At 41.7% G+C, this 11,521-nt stretch overlaps 1 pseudogene across 3 annotated transcripts; it reads right to left on the minus strand.

Moving 5' to 3' along the window:
• Positions 1 to 8,005: 8,005 nt before the first annotated feature.
• LOC147904740 (PRA1 family protein B5 pseudogene) lies at positions 8,006 to 9,339 on the minus strand (annotated as a pseudogene). 3 transcript variants are annotated; one of them, XR_015542429.1, is made up of 2 exons: positions 9,268 to 9,339; positions 8,006 to 9,145 (listed from the first exon to the last, which is right to left on the minus strand). The product of XR_015542429.1 is annotated as a PRA1 family protein B5 pseudogene, transcript variant X1 (transcript). The 3 variants fall into 3 exon arrangements; XR_015542439.1 differs by having other exon boundaries at positions 8,006 to 8,930; positions 9,124 to 9,328; XR_015542436.1 differs by having other exon boundaries at positions 8,006 to 8,930; positions 9,046 to 9,328.
• Between the last annotated feature and the right edge of the window lie 2,182 nt (positions 9,340 to 11,521).

Consider the following 11,521-nt stretch of genomic DNA (forward strand, 5'->3'; position numbering starts at 1 on the left):
TTGTTGGAATTTCTTCAATGGCATCAAGAATACAATACAAAGACAAAACTATAGTTTCTCTTCAATATAAAATTATGTATTATGAATCATATTTATGATCCTTCTCTCTATCATACAATTGTCCTTGATAAATGAGAGCCTAGAGACAAAGTATATCTATAGATACATGAAAACTCACTTTACATACCTATGGTGTAGCAAGAGACAAGTGTCTATATCAAGCTAGAATGGAGATCTGTCAATTAACTAGGGTGAGCAATGAAACATAAGAGGAGACATTATATGGAAAAAGAAGAAGATGGCTCTCATGGAGAAGAAAAAGTTCTGGATTCTGTTAATCAAACTAAGTGCAAGACTAGGCTTGTTTTGCAAGTACAACAAAAATCAACAACTATAATCTCACCATACTTTTACAAAATTGCAATAAATCCTAAATATAAGAAACATCCTACCATTTAGCTGCTCCAATTCTTCATTAATTCATCCATTTAATTTTCCAACAATGTAGAGCACTACTTGAGCTAATTCAACCAATAATGTGATACAAAATAAATTAAGAAAGGGAGTATGTAAGAACCATCCAAATAGAAGTAAGAAACCATGATTGAACTAGGTAGTCTATACATGCATTGTGGTTGCTTTAAAATATTTTTAGAATGTTTAATAATTGGGACACATTTTTCCATGTAACAATTGCATGCTCTCAAGCACCCATATAGAGCGATAAGCTCAAGAACACTCAAACTTAGCAAAGCATAGATGAAAATGCTTGAAGAATCTAGATAAATATTTTAGGATCTTTATAAATGGCATGGATCAAAACGAAGACTGATGTACCACACATTATGAAAGCTTTTGGTTGTAGCTTGATCTCTCTGGTTGGAGTTCTTTCACAAGCTTGTTGTAGAACAATTGGAGGACTCTCTTTTTCCCTCAAGTTCTCTCTCTCAATGCAAACCTTTCTCAATACTCTCTCTCTCTCTCTTTCTCTTGAAGAAGAAAAAGAATAGACAGAAAATGTCTCTCAATCAAATGAATCGACGAAAATTCTCTCAACAGAAGTGAACGGAAGAAACTCCCGATCACTCAAGAGAAATCTCACACTCTCAAGAATCGCAATGCTTTAGCGGAAGGCAAGGGAGCTCTGATATCATGACAACATATGAAGAGAGAGAGAAAAAGAGTGGAGAAGAGGAGAGAGGGCACAGCTAGAGAGCACACCACAAATGACTAACTGTACACTAGATTTAGTTGACAATGTAGAATATATACAAACCCATTTAGGGTTAGGGTTAGGGCATCTAATCCTTTCCTTTGTAGCACTCTATTGGGTTAGTGCTATGCACATATGATCACATGATGGTGCTATGCACACATGATCACATGATGGTGAGCGTGATCTCTCAACAATTCCTTGCAAAATGGCCACTTACTGATCCTAGGTAAGCCATGAGCTAGATTTTATATATCCGTAAATTAAAAATGTGATTCTATGGTCGTTTGATGCCTCAATGTTGCTTTAGTGTGAGAAATTGTTTATGCCATTCTACCAAATTTCAACACGCATAATTTACCATCTCTCACACCATGTGTAAGAATTCCATCCTAATTGAAAATTATGCATTTCTTGTTGTCAAAGAGAACATACCATGTGTAAGAATTCAATCCTAATTGAAAACTAGGCCTTTCTTGTTGTCAACGAGAATCTTGACTCTTATATCAATTTACATACATCACTTGACAAGTGTCTCTTTATGATGCACCAATAAGATTCATTGTGTTATGTCTAATGCCTTGAATCATAACTTTTGTCATCACCGAGATGAATATTCTAGGGCTTATCTAATGGCTTGATGGCTTGTCTTTATAAAGTTCATGTGCATTGATGCATTAAATCAATGTATCAAAAATCAAAAAGAGATTTCTTTTAGCTAGGCACACTGATGATGGTTTTTGAGATGTTTAATATACTATTAGTTTAATGTCATTTAGCACACTAGAGGCTAGCCCTTTTGCATGAGTTACCTCCTCAATCAACTCATTCTAAGCTATATTATTGCCAATGGTCATATTTGAAAATAACTATAGTGCCATGCAAGCACATGTCACTTGTTCTTACTTAGTTGAACTGATGTCCTTTGTGTTTGCAACAAATGCATAATTCCTTTTTTGCTTGAATCCTTGATCGTTTACTTTTTTCCTTAACTTGCAATCCCTGTCAATGTGTCCTCCTTTTACACCATCATAGCATATCACCTTTTGGCTTCTCTTCTATGCTGTAGTGGTTTCCCTTGTGCTGGTTACCATAAACTTGGGCATAGGTACGTGTATGATTGTATCCATGATGTTGACTATGAAATGTTATATCTTTGCCCTTGAATTTTGCCACTCAATTCTCCTAGTACATTTTCTCCATTAAGCCCATTACTTATAGCTTCTTTTGAACCAAAACATTGTGAGTACATCAAATTTGATTTAAGTTTCTTTAATAGTCATTACAAGCTTTATGTTCTCATATAACTGTGAGAAGCTACTTAAGATCTACTTTACGAATTCTTCATCATCAATCTTTGAACCAATCTCTATGATCTTGTCCTTAGGAATATTCATATAGATATTCTATGAGGTACTCGTGCTTGTTAATTGTGCCTTTAGGTTTATCCTATTCACCAATTACTCCCCTTCATAGATAGCCACATGTTTTTCCATATGTCTTATGCAAGGGCATGTTCATGATTTGTGCGAAGACAATATCTTCATACATGCAGTGAGGATATGCAATGCCCTCATTATAAGCTACTTTTTTGGAATTTTCTAATCAAATATCAATATAGTACCTACTACCTCCTAACACAAGCTTCCACAACATCCTACCAACAAAAGAATTCATTGCTAGATATGGCAAGATCATGGTCAATAGAACTCTCAAGTCTACTATATATGTTGTTTTGTTGAATAAATGATGTCAGGACACTCAATTACTTCCTAGTTAGCTCAAGTTGGAACATTGTGATTTGGACCAATTACAACCAGAAAATGTTGATTATAGTACCCTTTTGCTCAAATTGAGTAATGGTATTCAAATGACTAGATTGACATCCTACTGAAAGTTGAAATATTCAAATTGGATCTCTAATCGACAAGTTATGGCTTTTGAAATCTATCTTTGAATGTTGTACCTTAAATTTAAATTTTGTACTTGAAAGGAGTCATATTGTTTTGAATGGATTTTGACAAATGGTGCTACCATAACTTGGGTAGGTCAGGCTGGTTGGGTACTGATGGAGTGACCTAGTAGATTAGACTTGAGTTCACTTAATTTAGTTGGAAGCTTGGGTTACCTTGACTCAACTTATGTACATTGATTGTAGGATGTCCCTTAGTTGAGATTGGTTGGGTTTGGCTAGTTATGGATTAACTAAGCTTGAGTTGGGAGCTTAGATGGACTTAAAACTGGTCTATGGTTGAGTTTGCATCGACATGAATGTTGACTAACCTTGCGAAAATGTGATGGGATCATGAAGTATGTTGCTCATGGGGATCACAAGCTTTGACACGGTCAACAAGTCTCACAACGAGGGTCTTACAATGGGTAGCTCATGAGAAAAATGGGAGCCACAATGGGAGATAGGCTCACAAGGAGTCTAAGCAAGGATTCTTCTTGCAAAATACTCCTTGCATTGTAGTAAGGCATTTTGTTTGGCAAGGTTGTCACCTCTTCTCTAGGCAAGCTCACTAAGAGCTTTTCTTCTTCCACACAACCATTTCTCATTCCTCACCAAACCTTTGAAGATCTTTTGCAATGCCTTTAAAGCTTTAGAGCATCTTTGATAATGTCTTTTCCTTCTTCCACCAATTCTCTAGCCTATATAGGATTGAGGTTTTGTTGTTGATGAAGCCTTTTTTCTTTTGAGATGAACTTGATGTTCCCTCACTTGACTATAATATTCTCAAGTTGAGACGCATATATCTAGAATGTGCCCAAATTCATGCTCTAAAAACACAACACAGAGTACAGTTTCAATCTCATGACAGTCATAAGGTTGAAAATCATAGACTCCATCACACATAGCAAGGACAAGCTATTATGACATCAGATTATAGTATAAACATATGATCTCACACATTCATGTCCACACACCCACACATTCTTGAGCATACATTTTATACAAAGTTCTTTGTACTGAGTTTCTGTAAGCACTCTAGAGGTGAAGGGAAGACTTAGCCTTGACAAAGGCTAGCATAGGCTAATCAAAAAGTCGCATTCTCTTTATTCAAGCTACAAACGCTTGTGAAGAATGTATGATTTTATTTTAGTCTCTCCCAAACAAGCATTTCTAAGTAAAAATGCTTTAAAATGCACCACTTAGAATCTATTCTATTATATATGGAGACTAATCCCGTACGTGAGAGGAGGGAGGTCCACCAGAGGTGGTTCAGAGGTTCGGCAGGAAGGTTCACGGAGGAGGGAGGGAGGTTCAGGAAGAGAAGGGAAGGAGAGAACGCTATAAAACCACATGGCACGATGGTGTGGGAGGATAGGGAGACTCGGAGGCTGGGATGAGAGAGAGAGAGAGAGAGAGAGAGAGAGAGAGAGAGAGAGGCATTCGTAGAGAGAAGAGGATGTGCGGGCCTGCCACTTGGTGCCGCGAAGGACAGAGAGAAGGCAAGGATTAAATTCGCGCTGGCGCGTGGAGTAGAATGGTGCGCAAACATGCCACATGGAGGAGAGAGTCAGAGAGAGATAGAGCAGGAGAGCCACATGGCAGTTGCACTAGCGCCACATGGCACCATTTCGGGCGAGGCACAGAGGGACCAAAGGGGGTAGGGGCGCAAGCGAGCAAGCACCACATGGTCACTGGGTTTGTTAAGTCGTGCCACATGGCACGGGCGAATGGCACGAATTGTCATAGTGAGACAGGCCCAAGAAGATGCCATGTGGCATGGCATTGTGAGAGGATCAGAGCAAGCATATGGCATGGTGCACTATGGCAGCGAAGTAGGGGGGCCCTTAAGGCGTCTGCACAGATGGCCAGTGATGACGACGGGGGGATAGGAGATTACCATGTGGCATGCCATCTGCACAGAGTGGCCGGCATTCACTTTCCCCCATCAGCGCTGCAGTGCTTAGACAGGCCAGAGGGGCGACATGGCGATGCAGAGACACAAACAACCCCACATGGCATGGGGAGGACACGGAGCACGCATGATTGCCACATGGCACAGCCAGCATTGCGCACAAGTATGTATATGTATATGTAAATAATATATAAAAAATGTATATATATATATATATATATAAACAACTCTATGTGTGTGTTTAGAAGTTTGGTTTAATGAAAGACAATTGACAATTCTTGAATGTGTGTGTGTCCATATTCTCCTACAACCGCTTGTGAAGGCTATACAATTTCATTTTAGTCTCTCCCAAAAGAGCATTTTTAAACAAAATTTGACAAGGAATCTAGACATACCTTTGAAGGCTATATGATTTCATTTTAGTATCTCCCAAAAGAGCATTTCCAAACAAAATTTGACAAGGAATCTAGACATACCTTTATCTACAAATTTTACCTATTAAAAGAACCAGCTGATACCACTTAAAGAATTTGAGCAAGCCACAACATGGACGAAACTTCTCAAGGTTAAATTTGCATGTCCACTAACATGATGGAAACATCTATTGTTGGCCTTTTCTCAATCCGTCTCCTTCATAATCTCTCTTATTTTTTCAAGTGCATCATCAAATTGTACCAATTTCCCATTTGAATTGTCCTTCAAAAGCATTTCATCTATTGGATCCTTCAAATGCATTTCATATGTCTCTTGACATTTCTTCAAACGTGACAACCCCACCAAAAAATACCTTGTTTGTTTGAATGTACAAACTTGTATGTCTTCTTATGCATTTCTCACTCTTTGCTAGCAACTTTCCTAATTTCATTTTTGCTAATACGTATGTGCCCTCACTCTAACACAACAATACAATTTGCTGCAAAAGGAGCATCGAATCCATTACCACTGATATAATGCAATCATCCACATGGTTCGACAAAACAACATAACTTCCACGGACTAAGTCTCCAAAAACATCGAATAAAGTAGTATCATATTCATAAGAAACATTCGATTCTTTTGATGATTTAAACGTTTCTTCTAAGAAACATTCGATTCTTTTGATGATTTAAACGTTTCTTCTGCTACATATCCCCCCACAACCACAACCGCAGAAGGCCCCCCGTTTCCACACGATCCACTCCGCCATAAGTGGCATCCTCAAGCCACAAATCTTCAAAGTAGTAATCCGTCGATTGCAAAGTGTCTATAATGGTAGGTGTCTGTGGGAATGGATGTTTAAGGTCACATCCATTTGCAGTACCCATTTTCCACGTCTTGCCAAACCCACCCTTTCCCATATACTTCTACTTTTGTTTCGCAAAGCTCCGATTCATATTCTTTATCTAAACATGCATTTCTCACTCTTTGCTAGAGACTTATTTTATCTTTGCTAATACGCATATTTGCTATTGAACCAAATTGACGAAAATGTCACAATTGTTTGACTCCTATCTCACCATTGGCTCAACTCATGTCCATGCCTCTATTGTTGTCAAACCCTGCAATGCATTTGATGGTGAGCAGTTTATCATATAATTATGATGTTTGCTGCTTCTGCCTGTTAACGTGACTCTGTCTATTTCACAAATTATCTCGTTCTTTCTTTGAACATCCAACTGAGTAAAAACTTGTGAACAACAGCACAGAATTTAAGCACACCAAGTTTATGCTCATGCTGCTAACAAATACTTCCCCACCATGAACCTCTTTGCAAGGCTGTAGCTGATTTTACAATTCTCTCCTCCCTAGATATTCGTAACAATGTTGATAAGAGCCTCTGTTTACTCCAAAAAAGCCCCACATGGAAACACAATATATTGTAGAGCTTAACTTTCCAAATTTGAGAAATACTTGAGCTTGGTAAGCTTGGGAATCTCTTTATCAAAGGGCTTCTTAGGTATAATTAACATGCCTATTGCTGAGAGCAGCTTCCCACTACTTCTGACGCAAATACAGAAGCTCAGTGTATATATGGTTTTCTTACTTTCTTAGAGTTCCTCCAAGTAGTATGTCACTCGCATTGAATCATCATCAGAGTTTGGCTGTAATTCAGCTTCCAAAAAGCAAGGGGCTGCACTGGTGAAAGCACCACCTAAGCACAAGAACTGCCCGATCGTTGATTTCATTCACCACAGACATGATTCTCTGAGACTGTATTCAGCATCGTTGAAACATACAGTTTGTATTTGGCATAAGAATTTAACATATGAGTCCGTGTTTGGCAAAAGAGGCATCGCTACTTAGCACTAACCATTTGTGCAAAAGAGCCGCTCTGAGCTGCACTTAACTGAACTCTCAGAATGGGGTGGCGCTGGAGGAGATGCTTGAAGCCCAAATGAGACGAACAGGGGAGTTGGGAATGCGATAGAATATGATTCTGAAACATGCAATTGGCGCTACTAAGAAAAATATAATGATCTTGGAAAACTGGCCTAATTCTCTCAACCGAGAATCCATGCAATTTTCAAATCTAGGAGGCCTCAAAACTCCAACCGAACAAGCAAGTGCAAGGAAAAAAGTCCGTTGCTTGGACGACATTTCTGTGTCGATATGTGTAGAGATGCACATCATCAGTATACATAGTGAAAGCTTCCCCAGCTGGCAAACTGACTAAATACAATGTTAATCGACAAAAAAACACCATACTAATTGACATTCCAAACTTTGCGGCGGAAAAAGAAATAGAAGAAGGGGAGTAAATCACAGATCTACAAATATCAAGAAGTTCAGTGGTCTATATTATATCAAAGCTTGGAAACCCCGAACGTGATGAACAAGTACATAAAGGTATGTTCGTCAGACAAAATTACAAATTAGTTGCGGAAATGTATCAGAATTTAAGATCCTGAAGCAAAGAGACAGAAGAGTATAAAACGACACTCCGATAAATCATGATTCGAGACCAAAAACTTGCTGGATACATGCTAACATAAGACATATGCTGGGAGGAGTTGACGACAGTAAAAGAATGACAAGGTCAATCATACAGAGCTGGCTATTTGTGGCTGGAAGCTAAGGAAACCCCCGGCCGCGTTCTCCTGTTCATCCAAGAACAAATCATCTGGCACCCGCAGGGCTGCGTGAACAGCGATCAATGCAGCTGCCATGGCAACGCCTGTGAGTACAGTGCTCCCCGTATTTGTAAGAAATATCAGAACGAAGGTCGCAACTCCCAGGACAACCAAGACCTCTCTCTCAGCGTAAGACCGATTGAAGAGAACAAGAGGCTCTGTCCGAGCGAAGTAGAGAAACACCCATGCAGCTAGCAGGACCAGAAGAATGACCAACGAACCAGGGTGCCAGAGCAAGCTGATCCCCAACACTCCGACCGTGAAAACAGCATAATTCACCCGGAAATAGCTTAGATTTTTCCTGATCCGGTTCGAGGCGTCGGTGATAGACTCTGGCTTGCCAAAGCTATTGCGGTCAAGAAGCTCCGACCAAGGCTTTTGACGTGCTAACGCAGCCTTGCCGGTCTCAGACACTCCTGCGAAGAAGGCGCGAGCACCAGAGGCAGGGGGAGGATTCTGAACGGACGGTAGAGTCTGCTGCCCAGCCATCGTCTGTCTCTCTCGCTCTCCTCTGTTTCAGCACGAAAATTGAAACCCTTTCACCAAATCGTTGCAGCAAATAGTCTCCGAGAAACCTTCCGCCCTCCCTTCCTCGCAAAAGCTATCCAAACTCTCCACCAGATCCAGCAGAGTACTCTTCCGATCTCTCCTCCAAGGTCCAGCAGATGATTACTTGGTGCGAAAGACGCCTAGATCTTTGAAAAACTCTTTCGAAGCTGAAAATCGTTACAATTCCAAACTCTGGACAGAGGATCAAACACGACAGCCTTAGACGCGTAGAAAACCTTTCAGCGAGGACAGCTTCCAGGCTTCTCAAGCATCATCCAGCAGGGTAAAGACTCTGCGAAGTGCTTGCCGTAGAAAGCCTGAAATTGTTGCACGAAAAACAGACTGGACTCCCTCAGAAACCGTCCGAAAAGCAAGATCCAGCTACGGTGTCGGAAAAAGGAACTTTTCTGCAGCAGCACAGGACGCCAAGATGCTTGAGATTTTGTCGCTAAGAAGGCAGAATTCGCAGCCGGAACGGCAGAGACGCAAGATCAAACAACGGAAATGGGAGAGGAAAACACAAAACAACCGGAAATTTGAGGTTGAGATAACGTTGAGATGGTTTTAAGCACAGAAAAATGGGACGGTAACTTGAGGATGAAGAAAAACTGATGCGTGTTCATTCAGAAGAAGATGAAACCTCCTGGATATTCCCCCAGGAATGCCTTCCCCGTGGCCATTCCGCGCAGCCGTCAGTGTTGTGCCGGTCCACCTGCTCGCCGTTCTGCGCCCGTCAACGTCGTGAAGGTTGCAGTTCACACCACCTGCCCGCCCATAGAACTGCAGCCAGCAGTCACCCAACTCCTGCATTTATGTCACCAACGTGTGATTGGTGTAGTGGTTGGCGAAGACGGAATCGGCATGGAGTGATTGCTTGGTGCGAAAGACCCCTTCATGGACCGAACACTAATCTTTCGTGTCTGTGTTCGGGCCCGCCATCCCTTCTATTAGGCCAACTAGGACCCTTCGTTGAGTGGTGTGAACCCAGCCTCATGAGACACCGCGCAACACCTGTCCAAGCGAGAAGAGGCATGGGCGACACACCAAATGGACAATATAAGAATAACAGGTCCCACATTTGTTGCAAGAAGGTGATGAAGTCTACTTGGTCGAGGCAAGGGATTATTGATTAGTCGGTGTGGGATCAAATTCTGTTGTCTGATGATGGGCCAGCGAGCTACCCATGACAATCCTTTTTGCACATGAAACTCCACGTACAGAAACACCCCTTCCTTACCTTGGGCAGGGCTGGTGTGTAACTATCCCCAAGCTAGGAGGCAGTGGCAACAAGAGTTTTGGATGAGTTTCTACCATTTTTTTTAGGGGTTGGGAAATGAGTGATATTTCACCTATAGGGAAAAAAAAATGTGCGCAAAAGAAAGAAATTTTACTAAGATAAAAATGAAATTACAGCAAAAGCTAAGCACGGCAGAGAGCCGAGTAGGCCATAGCATAATCTAGGAACTTCCTTTAAAATGTCTTCGCGGATCTCGCAAATCAAAGTAGATAGGACATGGGCATGTTGAAAGACCGCCGCATTCATGGTCTCTTCTTACTATACTATACTATACATCTATACTATCTATTATGGAGGGAGAGAACGAACCTTGGAGCCACGTGTCACGAGGGGAGAGCAAAACGGCGACAGAGAGCAAAACGGCGCGATCTTCTATACAAAACGAGCGAATTTTGAATCTCCATTAATGCTCAGCACGCCACCAGCCGCCACAGGTCTTGGGCTCCACCCTCACGGCTCCCTCCTCACATCACCCTCTCCCTTTTCGCCATTCCGCTCTGTTCTGCTGCCCGCTCCGCTCCGTTCTGCTGCGGCTCCCTCCAGCTCTGTCGCGTTTCGTTTTTTGCTGCCCGTTCGACTGCCGCTCTGTCCGCTCCGTTCTGCTGCCGCTCCGTTCTGCAAGAAGGGAGGAGGACGTTACCTTGCCCTCCCATAGTATAGAAGGAGGGAGGAGGACGCACGCGCACGCAGACCATCAGACCGTGCTCTGTGCTCCGCGCTCTGTTCCATTGCTCTCCGTGCTCCGTTCTCTGTTGGAGTTTCTGTTCGACGGCTCTTCCTTGGATGTAAAGCTTCAATGCATTTTTATGCAAAGTTTCATATGTCAAGGGGTTTTTTAAGCATTGTATTCTTTCTTTCTTTTTTTTTTTGAGAGAGATAGAGAGAGAGGGGAGAGAGAGAGAGAGAGAGAGAGAGAGAGAGAGAGAGAGAGATTATGTTTGTGTGTTTTTGTGTGTGTGTGTGTGTGTGTGAGAGAGAGAGAGATTCTCCCCCCCCCTTCTTCCACTTATCTTTCTCTTACTTGGGTAGAAAAGCACGCACTTTTGTACCTCTACCCTCTATGTATCGACACACTTACTTGGGTGGAAAAGCACGCACTTTTGACTTTCGACACTATCTGTCGAAATGCACATCTCAATACAGACACACAGAAAAACACATACATACACACACACACACACACACACACACACACATACACAACACACACACACACACATACACACACACGCACACACACAGTCTTATGCACATTTTTGGGAGATAGTGGCATTTGAAGTTTTGTATTTTTGTGCCTCTAGCCTCTATCTATAGCATCCATAGAAGTGTACATGCCATTTTTAGAGAGAGAGAGAGAGAGAGAGAGAGAGAGAGAGAGATTCTCCCCCCCCTTCTTCCACTTATCTTTCTCTTACTTGGTAGAAAAGCACCCACTTTTGTACCTCTACCCTCTATCTATCGACACACTTACTTGGGTGGAAATGTG

The sequence above is a fragment of the Dipteris shenzhenensis genome, chromosome 2 (assembly GCF_047967505.1).
Source record: "Dipteris shenzhenensis isolate YYH24624 ecotype China chromosome 2, Dip_SZ_1.0, whole genome shotgun sequence".
Lineage (NCBI taxonomy): Eukaryota > Viridiplantae > Streptophyta > Polypodiopsida > Gleicheniales > Dipteridaceae > Dipteris > Dipteris shenzhenensis.